Here is an 18,371-nt window from a genome sequence, read left to right on the forward strand (position 1 = left end):
CACCGGTGCACTAAATTTACTCAGTCTGAGAATTTTGACATTTGAGTGAGCCGAAACACGTGAGGAGCATTGAGAAGTGTGACCCGTTGAAGTGTCAAGCTTTTTAGACCGAGTGAATTAAGTACAACGTCAATTGAACGGACTCAAGCCAAACGTCAAACTGATGGATCCCTACCAGAAAGTAACTAACTTTTGACGGCCATTACCGCTCTTAAAAATCTGGATAGTTCATCCAATGGACTTATCCACTGATTACTTTTTTTGTCGACTTTTTTTTCTTTTCCGCTCTGCCCGTATGTTTTTACATAAAATGACTGCCGCACCAATGGACCAATGCACGAGTTCACTATTTGACGTTATAGCGGTGCCATGTTATTTATGCGACCATGAAAACTAGTGAACTCGGCACCGCTTAAACGTCAAATTAGTGAACTCGTGCATTGGTCCATAGACCAGAAGAAGTGGATGAACTTGCCATCCATTTTCCTATCAATGGTCTTATCCACTAGAGTACTAAACTGACTCGGTCGAAGAATTTTGACACTAGAGCGGGTTCAGGTCACGTGGAGATCAAACGGGAGTGTGCCTCGCTCAAGTGTCACAATTCTCAGACCGAGTGAATTTAGTACACCGGTGGATTAGACCATTTTCATACAAGATCTACTTTTTCTTTGCTATAAATTCACTCTAGCAGAACCACTTCCCCTGGCCTATCCAATGGTGTACTAAAATCACTCGGTCTCAGAATAGGCCTTTTCATGTGACAGGTCCGTCTATGCATTTGTTTACATCGTCGGAGGACCGGTGCTAACACGGGCCTGTCATTTTCATAGAAGAACTGTCAAAGAGCTTCAAGATCAGCTGATTTGAAACATCTCGTGAAAAGGCATATTGTGACACTCGAGCAGGCCCAGAACACGTCAGGAGCAGCCCCGCTCAAGTGTCACAATTCTCAGACCGAGTGAATTTAGTACACTGGTGGATTAGACCATATCCAGTGAACGAATGTTCACCGGATGAACAATGCGTGGATGAATATGCAACGCAATCGTTATTTTTTATAAACATCGGTCGCTGTAAAGCTTTTCTTCTTTCTGGAAGTTGCAGCGTGACATTATCGTAAATTAGTTCATATACACTTAGAGTAAGGTGGGGCAAAAGTTCGACCTTAGTGGTATAATAAAAGTTCCCAGGAAAGTTATAGCAGATGAAACAAAACAAATACCATACAGCGAACCTTCAACATATTGGCTATATTTTTGCTGAAAAAACTTGTGTCAAAATATTTACCCTTTTTTAGTTACAGCAGTTCCAAAATTAATTGTCTTAAACAACACCGGTGGGGCAAAAGTTCGAATCTAGTTTGGAGCAAAAGTTCGTTGGCTAAAACACAAAATATCAATACTTTTATGCCAGGCATACTTTATACCAGCCGTAAACTTATGTTTGGCGAAAAATACACACTAAATTTTCATCAAAAAATGCCCAAAACAGGGTTAAATGTAATACACCCAAAAAATAGCAGTTTTTCGCAAAACTAAGAGGAAATGTAAAATTTTTGTGACATTCTTCGCACGATCAGGCAAATTTTGCTGAATTTGAAGATAATATGTAGATTTCAGGAGATTTGAACATTTTTCCGTGTGTTTATACATGGGTCGAACTTTTGCCCCGCTATGGGCCAAAAATTGGTTCCAACCTGGGAGGGAGGCACCGATACTACACACGAAATTGGATACAATTGTTTTCCGAATTGCAAGATAACTCCAGTTTGCTAACGACAATCAAGGCAGGCTTAGTGAAAATCGCTAGTTTTCATTTGTTGTGTACGTTCGGTCTTTCTGGACAAAAATTGAAAAAGGACCACAGCTTTCTATGCGTTAAATTTTCAGTTTTAATGAAAACAGTAAATTTATTTTATTTTATTTTATTTTATATTGCGGCCAGCGCTTTCTTTTGAGGACATCAAAGTGAATCTAAATAACTATCGCGTCCGATAACTTTACTCCGCTAAGCGATAAAACATGTTCGCCTAAAAAATAAATGTAGGGGAAGCTGGTCCAATTCGGACCCTGTTCTAATTCGGACCTTCAAACATTTCTCAATACTGGCGCTACAGTAGAGATCGTGTGTATCGTTTTTGTACCCATCGTCTGGCTAGGATCTAACACAATAAATTTGACGCCTTTCAGGTAATTCCTTTGATTTTCATTTAAGTTTGTTGTTTTGAAGTGCTCTAGTGTGCTATCGATAAGCATTATTTCCAAGCTTCTGTAATTGACAATAATTTTCCAATCTATCTGTGTTTATTTAAAATCGAATCCCCCATGCCTACGCTTTCATCTGAGCATATGATTTTGATATATCTATGCACTGTTTGTGATCTACTAGTTTGAAAATTACTGAACGTGTGTTGGTCTAATCCGGACCTTTTGATATGGTTCAATATGGACCTCTTGATTTTCAACGAACAGTCAGTCTATTTCATAAGCTCCCCACCCAGTGAAAGTCTTCTCGACATGGTAGAAGATCACGGAAGTTGTAATATTGATGGATGGTACCTTTGTTTTCGTTGTGATCAAGAAAAAGTCTTCAAAAAAATCTAAGAAATACGGTAGACTACAAAAAAAGGAATAACTACTTGAAAAGCATCTCCATCCATACCATTGGCCTTAAAATGTATGGCAATACTTCACCAACTTGGTGTACCGGAATGCTGTCTCTTTCAGTTTTCCGAACAAGTTCACCTATTCAATCCGATATTTTCATGCCACGTTTCAATATGTTTAAATTTTACTATATTCTAAGCAAAAATGGGTTTTCTCCAATGTATTTTGCCAAAATAACAAAAAGCTCCAAAATAAAAAAAAATGTTTCCTTTACATCGATATTTCCCATACACGACGGTCAGTTTAAAACCGAGTTAGGGAAAGTTCACTGTTCCCAATTTTGAACCAGTTTCGGATTTCACTCACGTTTTACTTACGCTAGTTTTGACTCGAACTAAATTAGATTTTTTCACGCATTGAGTTTATTTTTTATGCTTCCGCTTATCGAAGAAGTTCAATACCAAATAAAACGGACTTATATTTTTGAACTACCATAGCAAAAAACGATAAAATATAGGGTGGTCCGAATTAGAACACGGGAGGTCCGAATTGGAACAGTGTTGGCCCAACTCGGACCTTTTGGAGAATTTTGTTCAAACATGTCTAGTCATGTCCTGGCAGGAGATATCACCAAATTCTCTGAGAGAAAAGTATGCGCGCTAAAATAGGCTTTCAAGAAAACATAAAACTTTTCATGCCGTTCATCGTGCTGAAAATATATATCCAAAAAACTGTTACTAGGTCTGAATTGGACCATGTTCCCCTACTATTATCACTTTATTAAACAGCATTTCCTGCAAAACTAAGCACTAACAAGTCATTTAATCTTTTCACTGAACGAACTGATGCGCTTTTAATTTATTTGGTGCTAGAGCTTTAATTAAAATTATTTTCATTGCAAGAAGAAAAATCAGACTCGCCCTTATTTCATTTCATTCCATTCGTTGTTCTGCACCCGTCAACAACGAAACAAATTTCCGATCTCCCATAGTGAAAAATAGTGCCGGCAGCGGTGGATGGCCCCATTGTTTACGCTGCAAGTAGGTACGTGAAAATTGCCTTGTCTGCCACTTCGCGGGGGGGTTGGTAAAACAGAATAGCCGCCAAAGACATTTCATATGGAGAATGTCGGTCCCCCAAGGAACATCGGAATATTTTTAAAACCAGATCACCAATGACAGATATCGACATAGATTCTTAAATTTGAAGAGTTGTTTGAGAACTTGTGAAAAAATGGTGCAAAAATATTGAGAAACAAAAAAGTTAACAAGGTTTGAATTTTTTTATTGCGGTAAAAATGAAGCTGCCGGTAGAGGTGGGCTAGATTTACCCAAGGTTGCTTCGATTTGATGTTCATGTTAAGTAAATAGGGTAAAGTGGTCTGAAATGCCACTTTAAGGATTTGTGTCGTTTTCTTGTAGTAAGATGCACATTTCAAGGCCATTTGAAGTCTTAACAACAACTTTAAAATATTTGCTAGCTACCACCATGAAAACATTTCCCGAATTTGAGCTTTTTTGTGGTTTTAAATCGTGCTGAAAAGTTGGTTGCAAAATAAGGGTGGCTTAAAATGACCGAATGGTTGGGATAGAATGCCATATAGTACGGAGACTAGCAGCAACCAGGCTTCTCCATGAGTTTGCTCTTTGGCATGGAAACGATTATTCGTTTATAAAATCATCGGAAAAACTTACGACGTTGGCAAAGAAGTTAAAAATTGTTAAATTTCATTTGGAAATTAAAGGAAAATACATGCGTTTATATCCAAGAGTTGAAGCAATATCTCTTGGGTATGCCTAAAGACACAAACCGGACGGCTACGTAGCCCTCAGGTTCCTTTTTGATTCATATTACGGACAGCTTCAAATTCCGGACACTCTACTTTATATGGGAAACATTTCACACGCAAATGTTTCAATTTTCGCCGTTCGATAGTTCACACTCTCGAGGCTCGTTTTAATTAGCTTCTCCAATAAATATCTATTCAAGTTTATAATGCCCAACTGCCTTAGACGTTTCTTTAGTGGTTTGAGGATTGCAATTAATGATTTGACTTTTCTAATCATGATTTTCATGAGCTGTCCGGAATTCGAATCAGAGTGTCCGGAATATGAGGCAAAAGTGAGGAAGCGTCCGTAATTAGAATCATGAAAAGGCTACACATTTCAATTCATTTAAAATTATTCACATACGCTTCCGCAAGCGTATTCTTTATCCACCATTCGAAAGTTAAGGGTTTCCGACGCTCGATATCGCTGAGGTATCATACAGAATGATTTATTTTGTATGCTCTATGCTGAGTTATACTTCCCTGAGTCCTTTAGTGTCCGTAATATGAATCAAAACGGTAGTTTTAAAAACTTGCCAGAGTAAAATGCACGAAGGTACGATGTGCATTGCGCTTTGACTGTGTTCTCATGTCCTTCTCTAGCCTCCTTTCATCTTTACATTTCGAAGTTAAAGTTGTTCACATGTCCTTTTCATTTTGTGTAGGAATTGATTGATAAAGTTATAGTGTATAGGTACGAAGTAATTTATTACTGATTTATGTTTCTGATGTGCAGATTATACAACTAGCCACCTAGGTGTAGTAGCGACTGTCTCAAGTAGAACTTGAAATAGTTGACGTGTCAAAAACATTCCACGTGCCAAAGCTGGTTATGTATCAAGCGCAAAAGCTCGTGAAATATAAATAAAGCCATTAAATACGGAGATTGTCTCTGTAGATAAACTTTTGCGACAAAAGTTACATTTCGGAGACCCGACGGGTTGAGACACGTGGATCACCTCAACTGACAACGTAAAGTATGCGGATGATGGAGAGCACTCGATCAAAAGTCCGTTCCACTTTCAATGTGCACGAATGGAAGAAGAATAGATGGTTCAGCTCTGATTATCTTTACGAGCCACTTTGAGTTGACAATCAATTTGGATATGGCATTCCGCATTGTTCAACATATTCGTTAGCAATCGTAACTACTATTCTTTGAGGAAAAAATCTAATAAAATCCAATTCATTCATTTGAATGTTCACCTTAACCAGAATATGATCTGCTTGCAACATGTGCAACCACAAACGTATTTCTACATTCAAATAACCTAATTTCGATTTCAATCTTGCAGTGAATCCATGGAAAAGTCATACACTGTCATACCTCCTCAGGGAGCAGAACTGAATCCAAAAAGATTGATTGGAATTCAATGAACCAACGTCGGTCGTCATCGCCATCGTGTGTACAGTGACGAACAATACCTTAAGGCCATTTTTCTCAAATATTTCATTATCGCAGAAATTCTGTATTTTCAGCTTATACATAGGACAACTAGCTAATATATAAAGTACATATTATGCTTTGATCAGTGAGAATCTGAAATTTTCTCAGTATTACAGGCATGATGCTGATACAAACCGATGCCAAACAACTCTTTCCCAGGACGTCTTCCACATTGAGAAATAAGATTTTGATCAATCTAGATCGTTTATTGGAAGTAATAAATTAAATCGTCGTATCCGTTTTCCTTTCGGTCGCAATCTGTGGTCACTGTGATATAGTGAGTGGTCAAAATACAAGACTTCAAAGTTATAAAAAAATGTTTTACTAGAATATGTATATCTACACACTTAGATTTTTTTCACGAGCTCGGCTGTTCGAATCTCGGTTTCCCAATTTTAACCGAGACTCAGCTAACAAGTTGTCCGGTTGCTTAGCAACGAAGCACGATTTACTGATTCTCGGCTTTTATTTCCTGAGATCCCAGGAAATATGTTTGCCGACTACTCGGCTGTGCGAATCTTGGATAAAATTAGCCGAGACTCGGCATTCTAAATTAAATGTGTACGGGCATCTCCTTCCATTACTTTAGCATATATTTCTAGAATTTACGCCATCAAGTTATAAAAGTTTTCAATCCAGATTATGTATGAAAAATATACGCACAAAATCCCGATGGCAGTGGTCTTAAAGTTTTGTCCGTCACTGTGTATCTGCTGAACAGAATCAGTCCGAGGCTAAGACAAGACGTGTCTGGTCAAAGTACAAAAATGGAACCAATTGCCTGTCAAAAAAGACCACTTCTCATTGGTCGTTTTGGCAAAGGCCTACTTTCACATCGTTGAGTTGGATTGCAACAGGGCACTTTGTTTCTAGCCCGGCCGTGTTGCTAGTTCATAAATTAGAGTTTTCATCAAAAGTTTGGAAATTTTTCACAAAATCTTTTTGTTTCAAATCGGTTTAAATTCGATGTTAAATGTACCACATGAGATCTTACAACACTAAAATAAATAAAAAATACTAAATTGAGAGCAAAACAATGGAAATTATGTCAATTTTCTTTAAAAATATCGCCTGTTTTGAAAATAAACCTGAATTTTGAAAGAGATAACACCCTTAGTTGCACTAAACGGATAAAGCGGGTAAGAAACAACCAAATTATGAGTCTTGATATCTGAATTTGTTCACAAGATATGCTTGAAAAGAATATTAGCAGCAATGGCTTTTGCATCGTCAAGGTTATCGACTGAAAAACAACGGGGCAGTCTTAGTTAAGCTGTCACGTCCTGTCCTAGGTCCGAGGTAAAGCAAAATAAACTTCACGCCTGCTACGATTCGAGATCTTGGGTCGGTTCACGGATCCGGATCCAAGCAGTCCCAGGAGAAATCCCATCTTTGCCTGTCGTGATAGGGTAATAAGCCGAACGGACGGTTTGCTTTTATTCCACTGGAGCGTACCGAAAGGAGCCTGAGGATGTTGTAGCAAAAGGATTAATGTATGTATGTTTATTCTCCTTCGAAGAGTGAACTTTTCGTTCCTGAAACGTGGGTCACTTCATCTTCTACGATACTTGAAATTGTAAATTTTCAACGCAAAGACTAGTTTCACAACATCCATGTATATAAGAAGAATAATTCAAGTTCCAAGAATGATGAATCTGCACTTCTAACGCATAATGGAACCGAAATTACTCGTAACCCCAGACGTAATAAACTTGACACGGTACTTTACGACCGGCATTAATTTTTCTACGTGGTTCCAACGTAGTCGTCAACGGGCAAATCAATAAAGGTCAAACTTTAAGAAACTGTAACAGATTTGTTAGAATACACAAGGCGATGAATATTAATGCATCGCTTGCTGAAAACATGTTCAAATGCAGTAGGTTCACGTGATCTGTGTTAAAAAGAAACACCCAAAAAAGCCACCACCTAGATAAGTCCAAAAAGTCCGTATGTTACACAGTTAATCAACCACTCAATTGCACCATCTAGTAGGCTACGGTTTTGTTCCTTACCATGATGCCATGCCAGACAGAGCATCACATCTACCAATCCAAGTGACGAGACAACAAAAGGGCACTGGATTTTTATGGTTGCAATTCGCTTGATTGCGATAAAGTATGCATTAGCGACGGTTAAACTGTTGATGCTCGACCAATTTTATGTCTGCGAATTTCGGCTTTGGAGAGTACGGACCGATATTACTTCAAGTGTGAAACAATTTAGCTCAATTTGTGCCCAATTGAGTTAAGGTGGGTAAATGAGTATGCCAGAGGAGTAACTCAGCGATTTTTACAGCTTGAATATCAGAACATAAAGTTTAACAAATCTCACAAAAAAAAAATCTAGCAGAAATCCTATAAAAATGGTTTTATATGTTAGCAAAATTTTTGAAGTGTGTATCAAAAATTTGGAATTAGATGGTGCTGGTTTCGGACAAAGGTCTCAATTTGTTGGGGGTATCGATTATTTCGAAATGATGATTATGGGTAAATGCAAGAAATCTTCTCGAAACGTTATAAACTTAATGTTAAGGTGAAGCGGCGTGTAACTCGAAGAATCATAACAACCATCATTGATGTAATAGTAGTAGTGTCGCCTTTCCATAAACATTTTTAAAACAAACAAAAAATAAATAACATTTGTGTTAAGCATATTTTTATGTAAACACATGGTTAATTCAGTAGATTGACAAGTAGGGTAGAAGTACCAATTATGACTATATCTATGGCAATAGTGGGAGTAATAAGAGATTTTTCTTATTGTTTCACTAGAATATAACGGCTAATATTCACAGGAGTGATAAACCTATTTGTATTTGATGGTAACTAACCCTTGATGAGATCATTCGTGCAATACGCATCGAAATATGAACATTTGAAAATTTTGCATCACACATATGTCACCTTCTTAGCAGTATGCTACAGAACACCTGATACGAAATGTATGTTTTCATCCGGAAAAACTGCTTCAGCCGATAAATGTATGTTGCCTAGTGAGAACAAATGATTAGATTTAGCTGGTGAGCAATCAAATCTACTGTTTTAAGTTGGAAATCGTGTTATTTCCACTATGTCGATAACTGGTGCAAAGAGTGTATGAGAGCCCAATTATGGCGATACTCTGGAGGCGGTATGTTTACATTTTTTGATCAGTGAAATAAAAGAAGTAAAGCTATTTTACGGGTGACTTCCACGACGGGCGCGGTAAATGGCTGGGCATGGCGTACCATTAGTACCTCGCGTACCTGCAGGAATAAAATAGACCCCCTTGTGCGGTCCTTAGCCTCTTGCCCAGCAACTCCTTCCCCTACCTCCTCGTGGTACTGGCCGGGGTACGAGTAACCTTGGGGAAGATCGGGTAACCCGTATCCCGTATCGGTACACCTGGAGATCACCTCAGCAGACAGAATCGCAAATCGACCACGTTTTGATCGATGGACGGCACTTCTCAGACATAACCGACGTCAGAACCTATCGTGGCGCTAACATTGACTCCGACCACTACCTGGTGATGGTGAAACTGCGCCCAAAACTATCCGTCATCAATGATGTACGGTACCGACGCCCGCCCCGGTACAATCTCGAGCGGCTGAAACAACCGGATGTCGCCAATGCGTACGCGCAGCATCTTGAGGCAGCGTTGCCGGATGAGGGCGAGCTCGATAGGGCCCCTCTTGAGGACTGCTGAAGGACAGTCAAAGCAGAAATTGACGATGCTGCCGAAAGCATTGTCGGATATGTAGAACGGAGCTCAAGAAACGATTGGTTCGACGAGGAGTGCCAGGAGGTATTAAAGGAGAAGAATGCAGCGTGGGCTGCAATGCTGCAGCATGGTACGCGGAAAAACGTGGAACGATACAGACTGGAGCGGAAACAGCAAACCCGCCTATTCCGGGACAACAAGCGTCGCCTGGAAGAGGTGGAATGCCAAGAGATGGAGTTGCTGTACCGTTCTCAAGAAACGCGGAAGTTCTATCAGAAGCTCAACACATCCCGCAATGGATTCGTGCTGCGAGCTGAGATGTGCCGGGATAAAGATGGGAGCATCTTGACGGACGGACGCGAGGTGATCGAAAGGTGGAAGCAGCACTACGATGAACACCTTAATGGCGCAGAGAACACAGGCACAGAAGGTCAGGACAACGAAGGCGATGGCTACGTCAGCACAGCGGACAGTGGAAACCAACCAGCTCCCACGATGGGGGAAGTTAAGGATGCCATTCAGCAGCTCAAGAACAACACGGCCGCTGGCAAGGATGGTATCGGAGCCGAACTCATCAAGATGGGCCCGGACAGGTTGGCCGCTTGTCTGCATCGGCTGATAGTCAGAATCTGGGAAACGGAACAACTACCGGAGGAGTGGAAGCAAGGCGTTGTATGCCCTATTTACAAAAAGGGCGACAAACTGGAGTGTGAAAATTATCGTGCAATCACCATCCTAAACGCCGCCTACAAAGTGCTATCCCAGATTCTCTTCCGTCGTCTATCACCTAAGGCAAACGAGTTCGTAGGAAGTTATCAAGCAGGTTTCATCGACGGCCGCTCGACAACGGACCAGATCTTTTCCGTGCGGCAAATCCTCCAGAAATGCCATGAGTACCAGGTCCCTACGCACCATTTGTTCATCGATTTCAAGGCGGCATACGATAGTATCGACCGCGTAGAGCTATGGAAAATCATGGACGAGAACAGCTTTCCCGGGAAGCTCACAAGATTGATCAGAGCAACGATGGACGGTGTGCAAAACTGCGTGAAGATCTCGGGCGAACACTCCAGTAAGTTCGAGTCTCGGCGGGGACTACGACAGGGCGATGGACTTTCGTGCCTGTTGTTCAATATTGCACTTGAAGGTGTCATGCGGAGAGCCGGACTTAACAGTCGAGGCACGATTTTCACGAGATCCGGACAATTTGTTTGCTTCGCGGACGATTGGGAGAAAATTTGAAACGGTGGCAGATTTGTTCACCCGCCTAAAACGCGAAGCAACAATGGTGAATGCGTCGAAAACAAAGTACATGCGGAACTGAGCGCGACAGGACCCGCCTAGGAAGCGGAGATACCTTCGAGGTGGTGGACGAGTTTGTCTACCTCGGATCCTTGTTGACGGCTGACAACAATGTTAGTCGGGAAATACGAAGGCGCATCATCAGCGGAAGTCGTGCCTACTATGGGCTCCAGAAGAAACTGCGGTCAAGAAAGATTCACCCCCGCACCAAATGCACGATGTACAAAACGCTCATAAGACCGGTAGTCCTCTATGGGCATGAGGCGTGCACTATGCTCGAGGAGGACTTGCAAGCTCTTAGTGTTTTCGAACGCCGAGTGCTAAGGACGATCTTCGGCGGTGTACAGGAGAACGGCGTGTAACGGCGAAGGATGAACCACGAGCTCGCTCAACTCTACGGCGAACCCAGTATCGTGAAGGTAGCTAAAGCTGGAAGGATACGCTGGGCAGGGCATGTTGCAAGAATGCCGGACAACAACCCTGTAAAGATGGTGTTCGCTACGAATCCGGTCGGAACAAGAAGGCGTGGGCGCAGCGATCTAGGTGGATTTAACAGGTGCACCAGGACCTGGAGAGCGTGGGTCACAGTCGAGGATGGAGAGAAGCGGCCATGAACCGAGTGAATTGGCGAATAAATGTTGGCGAGGCTTTATCAAGATAATTGATGTAAAGCCAAATAAGTAAGTAAGTAAGTAATGGTGCTGGTTTCGGACAAAGGTCACAATTTGTTGGGGGTATCGAGTATTTCGAAATGATGATTTTGGGTAAATGCAAGAAGCGGCGTGCAACTCGAAGAATCATAAGAATCATCATTGATGTAATAGTAGCAGTGTCGCCTTTCCATAAACATTTTCAAAACAAACAAACAAAAAAAAATACATTTGTGTTAAGCAGATTTTTATGTAAACACATGGTTAATTTAGTAGATTGACGAGTAGGGTAGAAGTACCAATTATGACTATTTCACCAATTATGGCAATAGTGGGAGTAATAAGAGATTTTTCTTATTGTTTCACTAGAATATAACGGCTAATATTCACAGGAGTGATAAACCTATTTGTATTTGATGGTAACTAACCCTTGATGAGATCATTCGTGCAATACGCATCGGAATATGAACATTTGAAAATTTTGCATCACACATATGTCACCTTCTTAGCAGTATGCTACAGAACACCCGTTACGAAATGTATGTTTTCATCCGGAAAAACTGCTTCAGCCGATAAATGTATGTTGCCTAGTGAGAACAAATGATTAGATTTAGCTGGTGAGCAATCAAATCTACTGTTTTAAGTTGGAAATCGTGTTATTTCCACTATGTCGATAACTGGTGCAAAGAGTGTATGAGAGCCCAATTATGGCGAAACTCTGGAGGCGGTTTGTTTACATTTTTTGATCAGTGAAATAAAAGAAGTAAAGCTATTTTACGGGTGACTTCCACGACGGGACGGTTCGGTAAGGCATTATTTTCACGTTTTGTACTCAATTACTAAGATTTTTCAATCACATGTTCGAAAACGTTCGCAAGCGGAAGATGCTTATTTCATGGTAGAGAGGGGTTTTCAGCGACACTCGATTTTTGAATTTTTACTCTTTTTCGTTAAAATTAGACGCTGGAAAGGTCATGTGAGTTCAGTAATGCTGTTTTGTATAATAATTTGCATTTTCACTACATTTAGACTCCTTTTCGAAAATCAATTTGCTCCTATTAACCTATTGCAATAAATTGATTTAACATCTGTTTAACATATTTTTTTGAAAATTTTATGAGCAATCACTTCTACATATTAGCGTTTCATTATCATTCGCTCTGGATGGCGTTTGAGTTCATTTCGTGCAAATATTTGACAGTCCATGATCGGTACACTTTTATGCCGAATGCCAGGACTATTGCCATAATTGGTACAAAGACAACGCTCTTTAAAACCAATTTTTAGAAGCTAAAAGTCAATTTAGTACTAAAATTGTTTATTTCAACTGATTCGCAAGGCTTCAAACTAGTAATTAACACCAATAAGTCATGCTTACATTTTAGTAACGCGGTTAAACTTGATTTGTATTCATCCTGTTGGCATATTGCATTCATAATTGGTACACCTACCCTATTGGAAATCAAAATCTTCTCTTCAATCTTACATATCAAAATAAAAACATTATAATTTAATGAAGGGATATGGAATTTTTCTGTCTTTTATTAGACTTATCGCATATTTTTGTTATGCACCGGTACGGTTTATGTTTGCAAGAGATGACGGTGTTGCCAGGTGGTTGATGACAGATTTTTCTACCAATTGTTATATGCTTTAGTTTAGATGAAAAACCGCATTTATTACTATACCATTTAATTCCACTAGAGTTTGTATCCTTTTCCGTCTTCAGTATCGTGTGCTAGACTCAACTTAATGTACAATTGAATATCTTGACAGAATGTATCACCTGTTACAGTTCAAAGACTACATACTGCCTACAAGTGGTCAAATTGCACTGAAAGCTCTCACGACATTATTGTGGAAGTGCTAGTAGAGTAAAGTGGGGCAAAAGTTCGAGTGGGGCAAGAGTTTCTTTTTAAGATTTCTAGCTCAATTCAAAACAAAACTTATAAATGTCATGGTGGTTCGAATTCTATTTAAGTAAGAGACTTTCACTCCAAATATCATAAAAATTGATTGTGATTTGAAAAAGCTATGGCTATTTGTTGTTTTTTGTCGTGAATATTGTAATTTTCGTTCAAACTTTCGTGGCATGGAACCAAATGAAGATAAAATCTTTTTCAATATTTTATGTAAGGGCGTTTCTAAGCCTTTTATAAGGACGCTTTAAGGTGTATTAGTTTTTGCATAAATGCTTGAAAACAATTTTTGGCTCATAGTGGGGCAAAAGTTCGAATCAGCGGGGCAAAAGTTCGACCCATGTATAAACTCACGGAAAAAAATGCAAATTGCCTAAAATCCACACATTATTTGCCAGATCGTGCGAAAAATGTCATCAAAATTTTACATTTCCACTTAGTTTTGCGAAAAACTGCTATTTTGAGTATATTACAATTAACCCTGTTTTGGGCAATTTATTGATGAAAATTTAGTGTGCATTTTTCGGCAAACTTAAGTTTACGGCTGGTATAAAGTATGTCATAAAAGTATCAATATTTTGTGTTTTAACCAGCGAACTTTTGCCCCACCGGTGGGGCAAAAGTTCGAATAAGACAATCAATTTTGAAAGTGTTATAACTAAAAATGGGTAAATATTTTGACACAAGTTTGTTCAGCAAAATTGTAGCCAATATGTTGAAGGCTCACTATATGGTATTTGTTCTGCTTCAACTGCTATTGTTTTCTTGGAAGCTTTGATTATACCACTAAGGTCGAACTTTTGCCCCACCTTACTCTACACTGTATCCAAAAACAAAATTTCATGGTTCCTATGATGGCCCCCTCAAACGGCTTTCCAAGATATTTGTTTCCACGGCTCGATATTTCCATGAGTCAATGGTCCCTTCAGATATCGACTCAGGGAGGTTTGACTGTATGCTCAAAAACATTTAATTAAATACTTATGCCAATATTTGATGGATGCCATGAGTTTTGTAACGTATTTAGTTTTAGTTCTCTGCGGTTTCAGTGAAATCTCAGTAGTTTTAATGAGAACCCCATAAAGGTGATTACTGAGTCATGACCGGGATCTCAGTACCTATACAATTATGACAGCAATCGTTAACGACATCCCAGTAATTCGATCTCTTATTACTCGCTTCAGTTATTTATCGAATCCAGAATCATATACCAACTTACAGAAATTCATCTGCAGACAACTATCCCAGCAGCATGCAACCATTGGAAATGATACGATTGCCATTTTATGGAAGAACCTGAGAACATATCGATTGTCACGACACATTTGCGAGACACTCGGTGCACATCACAGTTGGCGGGAGTGTGAACGCACGGGTGGCCCACAATGATCAAACTTAAAAAAAAAATCATATATAACACACACAAATTTGTTCATTTGGACTTTTAGAAGCTATTGTGGAAATTTGAGCGGAATTCGTCAACTCTAAAGGGGCATAAACGAAAGTTTGTATGATGAAAATCAACTATATATATATATGAGAAAAGTGATTCTTTTCACATTAACTGAACCTAAATATAAAACGCATTAATCGAGGCAATAGAAGACTGCAACGATTTTTGTTTAACATTATTCAACATTTTAAAAGTGGAATTTTTATCTAGCATGAGCCCTAGATACTTAACTTCATCTGACCAATTTATTGGAACCCCTCGCATCGTGACAACGTGTCTACTTGAAGGTTTCAAACGAACAGCTTTTGCTTTATGAAGCAATATTATAAGCTGAGTTTTGGAAGCATTATGAGAAATCTTCCGTTTTTGCAAGTATAACTATTTTACAATCTACTGCAGATTACACGCAGGCTTTGTCTATGGCCACCCTAGTGAACGCGTTCCGTGTGAGTAACATTCGACGTGACAGACGGTGCGATTTGATTGGCAAAGTTAACTTCGTGACACCGTGCATGTTTGGTTTGACTATGTCGACTTGATTTCGATGGAAATCGATGACAGCGTTCTCCTGTTACTGTGTCGACAAATTTAACGGGAACCAATTTTAAAACTTCACTGCACTGCACATCGAACATCGGGTTGAGTCGATGGGGAAGTTGATTTTCCGATTGCCATGTAGCTGTCGAACCAATCAGATCCATTAGGTATCTCCGGGTGGATCGCTGAAATATTCATTGCGGTGGGGCTGTCCAAAGAAGTTCAGCAACAAGTTTTTCCTTTCTCTTGGAATTCCGATTGGGATGTTGGATCTGAGGCGGAAACTTATCGCTCGTGCAATCTTGTCGAGAAGTCAAAGCAACCGTTGCATAATTAATGCTGAAAATGGGCTCGAATCGTGTTGATAGTGCATTTTGGGGCGAGCATTCTGTGGCTTGCTTAGACGGCAACGCTTGCTACCATCAGTCATGAAGGCTTTTCGTTTAATAAAACGTGCTTACTGCGTTACTTCTGGCGACTGAAATATGGTGGACATATTTCCTTGAACGCTATTTTAAATTTGAACGAAGAAAAAATCCCTCGTTTAAAAGTTTTGAAAAATAATGATGGATTCATTCCCCTACAAACTTCCACTAGCCCAATGCATATGAACCCGTCATCTTGTAATGTGATGCTACGTACCCCATGCACGGTTGATCAGAAATGACGGGTCAAATGTGATTTGGACAAATTGAGAAATATCGCACCGGGTGGAATGGTTGCTTTCTTAGCGTCGTCGTCGTCGTCGTCTGGGTTCGGCGTCGGATTCGTCAGTCTAGGAAAATGAGGCTATTCATATTCAACGTGCACACGGTGACTTGCCAATGGGCGCAATACTTCGTGCAGAATCACGTTCCATGGTCTCAGTCACTGGCGTTCGAGCAGCGATTCCTTGCGTTTTCGCTATGGTTATGCCAGAGTTTGCATCGTGATGAGGAACGAGGTGCATGGCGGATGTGTGGTTTGTGGATTCGTGCACAGGAAAGTAAAGGAACTCAGTCGAAATATAGTTTTTTTTTTTTTTTGAATATTTTTATTTCAAACTTTGTCTAGCCATTCAGTAACTGTTGTAAAACGTGATAAAAAATTCCATACAAAATGACAGATTAGATACATTGGAAGTCTCCAGTTTTTCCGATTACTTCGGCTTTTATCGACCGAATCTTCTGAAATTTGGCAGTAAAATGCGCTTATAAGCTAAAAGCATTGATGTAGATTGTGAATACAATATGTTTTAGAAAACCACCTACGACGAAGAGAAAAAGCTGCCGAAAATACAATAAGTCACTCTAGACATCCGAAATTTTAGTATGGATTATCCAGACTATGTTAAAAGCGATTTTTTAGATTGTTTTAGCATTAGCATTAGCATTAAGCATTTCGCACAAATTCGTAGGTGGTACAGTCCTAGACCATTGTATGAGGGTTGCCTCCTTCCCGTCCGTTACCAAAGTAAGATATTTGGGACTAACCTCTTACTCTTAAACAAGATTGACGCATCCTCCAATGGTCGAGAGCTGTCCTGGTCACTTCCTTGCGAAAGCTGGGGAATGGGAAAGGATGATTGATTGAACACCTACCTACATGCGGAATGTTGAAGAAAAGGGTAGTGCCATAGGATACGTTGGGTAGACGTTCTGGCCGACAAATGTTCAATATTTACGCATTGTGATCATGCGCTGCTAATCAGAACAAACTCTCCAAATTCCTTTTTTTTTAACTCCTCTGCAATCCGTCGCTCCTCTAAATAACACTGACTATTTTTTAACTTCTGCCATTACACTCGCTCGCTCTTCACGTTTCACCTTTTCGCAGGATTCGAATTGTTCCACTAGGTATAAATTTGATTCATTCGCCAAAATGACCCTTTTTGCGCAAAGAACTGTCTGGAGTCATAATCAGGTTCCGTCTTGATTACTTCACTAAATCATTTGTATAAAATACGTAACACGATACAGCTTGTTTCGGAGTACTTCTCAAAAACTTTGGTTTTGGAATGTTGGTCTATAAAAACACTTTCCACTTCCGCATAGCATTGCATTGCATGAAGACATTGAAATCACGCTAATCACAAGCAAACAAAAATCCGGGTGACATGGTGCCGGCCAAACTACTGCGAATCCCGTGAAAATCTAGTCCACAGAACACCACAAAATTAATATTTGCAAAACTAAAACAAGTGGCGTAGCGCCATCAGCCGATTCTATTTTTTGCTAGCCGAATTGAAAACGCGTAACCGAAGCAAACGTGACAGAATATTCACCCGAGCGCGGCTTGCTGCGATCCCTTTGTGTCAACAGCATTACAACACTATTAAAAAAATCGTGTAGAGAGTGCAATGAGGAAGAAAATATTATCTAAATACCTCAAAACCGTCTACCAATTAATAAAACCTGCTTCGACAACAATTATATGTGAAAGATGGTGCGTCACTCAGTTTTTCGGTTTATGGGAACATATGTAATTGGACCACATTTGTATGATATACTGCAAAAAATACCAAAATAGTCGCATTTCTGTCATAACGCATAAAATAGGAGGTATGCTATCTTCGGCAAAGTTTTTCCTTACAAACTTCCACATCTTTTAACCCATCAACGCCCAATGTATCTCACAATTGGAATTCAGTACCGTATTTATTATTCATAGTTTTTTTTCCATAAATTAAACTTTATTTTACCATAAAAACAATGAAGTCTATGGTGGTGATCCAAAAAAATCTTTAAACTGTGTCGTCCATATCTAATTGTCTTATAAGATTATTTTCGAGATTTATCAAATATATTTCCATGCTACTCGACCCACCAAATTCTTGAGAAGTTGAAAAAAGCTGCAGTTGAGGGTTTATTCATAAATTATGTCACGTACACAGAATGAGGAAGGAGGTTTCAAGGAAACATGACTACCCATAATAACATTGA

The sequence above is a fragment of the Aedes aegypti genome, chromosome 2 (assembly GCF_002204515.2).
Source record: "Aedes aegypti strain LVP_AGWG chromosome 2, AaegL5.0 Primary Assembly, whole genome shotgun sequence".
NCBI classification, from domain to species: Eukaryota; Metazoa; Arthropoda; class Insecta; order Diptera; family Culicidae; genus Aedes; species Aedes aegypti.